The 2554-nt window shown below is 36.4% G+C and overlaps 1 pseudogene; it reads left to right on the plus strand.

Moving 5' to 3' along the window:
• The first annotated feature begins 663 nt into the window (after window positions 1–663).
• On the plus strand, window positions 664–774 carry LOC130679689 (small nucleolar RNA U13; annotated as a pseudogene).
• The last annotated feature ends 1780 nt before the right edge of the window (window positions 775–2554 follow it).

Raw genomic sequence — 2554 nt, forward strand, 5'->3', positions numbered from 1 at the left:
TATGTAAGTGTGGATATATATATATATATATATATATATATATATAAGCGTGTGTGTGTGTATGTATGTATAAATAGTGCATATATATAAATATATATGTATATACATTGTCTTTGAAAATTTCATCTGTTTATGCTTATGAGAAAAATTTGTATGGTCTCTAAACATAACATATAACTAATGGCTCACTGAATATTACTTCACAGTGATGAAATTGCTAATTTATCAATGTCCTTTCTTCTCCCAGGACAATTCTCTCCAAAAGAAGGGAATATGGCTCTGTAAAAGGCAAGTAAATATCTTTGAGCAAACTTCCTGAAAACTGGGAGATCTACTAGCCGTCCTGCAGACGACAAGGGGAACCTTGTATACACATTCACACATTCTCACACTCACACACACACACACACACACACACACACACACACACACACACAGAGTCAACAAACTAGTGTCATCAGTGACCACATTTCTCAGTTCTAATGCTATGACTTCTTGCCGAAAGGCAATTACTAATCTCATTTTCCAGTATTAGCAGCCAACAGCCTAGTAGTAACCAGAAACGGGAATCTTATCACCTAAAAGAGATGTGGCAAATCTCATACTTACTCCCTCTTCCCTTAACAATCTGAATTCATTTGATGGGTCTGGATCCCCAGTAGAATCAGTAGATTAGAAATGGGGTTCATAAGCATAGTGATTGGATTTTCACCCTACTGTATGAGACATGCCTCCCTCAAACCTTGTTACAATGTCAGCTCTTTACCCCCGACATGAAAAATATATACATACATAGGGAGAGAACTTCTAAATGCAAGTATACTGCTGCCTAATAACAGATAAAAGGGGAAATGATTGTGAAAAAGAGATAAAGCACCTAACAGTATCCAGCACACCATAATTGCTCGAAAATATTTGTTAACCTGAGTAAGAACTCAAGATTCAAACAACAGAGTGCATATTAGTTCTGAAGGAATCACTGTGACAGCAAAAATCTGTATTCATGAAGTCCTTGCATTTTCAAGAAAAGGTCAAATTATGTTCAATATAATCTGTTTAAGAAGGCATAGAGAAACATATATTCAAAGTGGTACAAAATATGATTTAGAAAGAGTTCCTTCAAAATGATTAACATAAAATTATTGGTGTTTAAAGGTAATTTCCAATTGTCTAGAATACTGGCTTAAGGGGGAGGTAAATGAAGTACTACATATTTTGGTGTCCCTAAATACAGTGTTCTGGAACAACTAGTAGAATTCTTCCTAGAACTCCTAGGACTGCCTTCACCTATACTTTTAACACCAGTGCCCAGCATGGAATCGCCCATGTGGACTCCCCAGGGCCGTCTGCCTTGAGTTGGTAATCTGGAGGAGAATGTACAAGTTTAGATCATCAAACTACAAATACCTTTCCTCTTGTTTTACTCGACCATTCTGTGAGGCACGGGTAGGCTGGTTGTTAACTCAAGAGATTAAAAAGTTGGTTATTCCTAAGATTTTCCCTGGGAATGTCACCCAGAACCTCCTTATGAATATTGTATCCAGCTTCAAGGAGATTTGTAGGAAGGAGGTTTGTAAAGGGCTCCTGATTCTAATTCTAAGATACTTTACTAGAATGGATCCTGGATCCGGGCTCTAAGATCAACTCTAGAGAAAGACTTCAGAGAACTGGTGGGGAAGGGGTTCTCTTTGACTAGTGAGTGCAGGTGGTAATGAATTTGTCCTGGGGCCGGAGGCAGCCCAGAACAGCTGGATAAGGTTTAATGTACGAAGGAAAGAGTGGCGGTTTGCTCGTGCAAATCATAGCAACACAACGAGGGCAAAAAAATTCATCATTTAAAGAAGAAACCAAGACCACTATAGGGAAATTTAGAGAAGTGTATTAAGAAATATTAAAAGTATCATGAATGAAAGAAGAGAAATACCATGATCATGGATAGGAAGCCTTAATACCAGAAATATATCAGTTGTCTCCAGTGGAGAAATAGTCAATTCAATTCCAATCAAACTCCCCAAAAGATTTTTCATGCAATTGAATGAAATGATTCTAAAATATACTATATTTGGAGGAGTAAAGGGTCAGAGATAACCTGGAAATTTTAAAGAAAAGCAAGAGGTCGGGAATATGCCATTTCAGATATCAGAACTTACTATGAAGCTACAATAATTATGATAGTGTGCTACTGGAACCAGACCAGGAAAACTGAACAATGAAATGAAACAAAAAAAGAGCTTAGATACAGTGCACATTTAGACCTTTGATATGTAACAATAATTATATGTCATAGGGGAAAGGAAGAATTGTTCAAAAATATGGCAGGGAAAAACGTTATCCAAATAAGACAAAAAATGGTATCAGATCACTAACATTCAGCATATATAAAAAGCAAGCCCAATGTGTCAAAGACTTAAATGTCCACAAAAAGAAAGAAAGGAATCTTTAAAATTCAGCATGAGTTATCTATTCCCACTTAACAAATTACCCGAAAACTTACTAGTTTCAAATAAAAAACATTTATCAGCCCATAGTTTCTGTGAGTCAGGAATCTTTGAGT

This window comes from Manis pentadactyla, chromosome 11, assembly GCF_030020395.1.
Source record: "Manis pentadactyla isolate mManPen7 chromosome 11, mManPen7.hap1, whole genome shotgun sequence".
Classification (NCBI taxonomy): Eukaryota; Metazoa; Chordata; class Mammalia; order Pholidota; family Manidae; genus Manis; species Manis pentadactyla.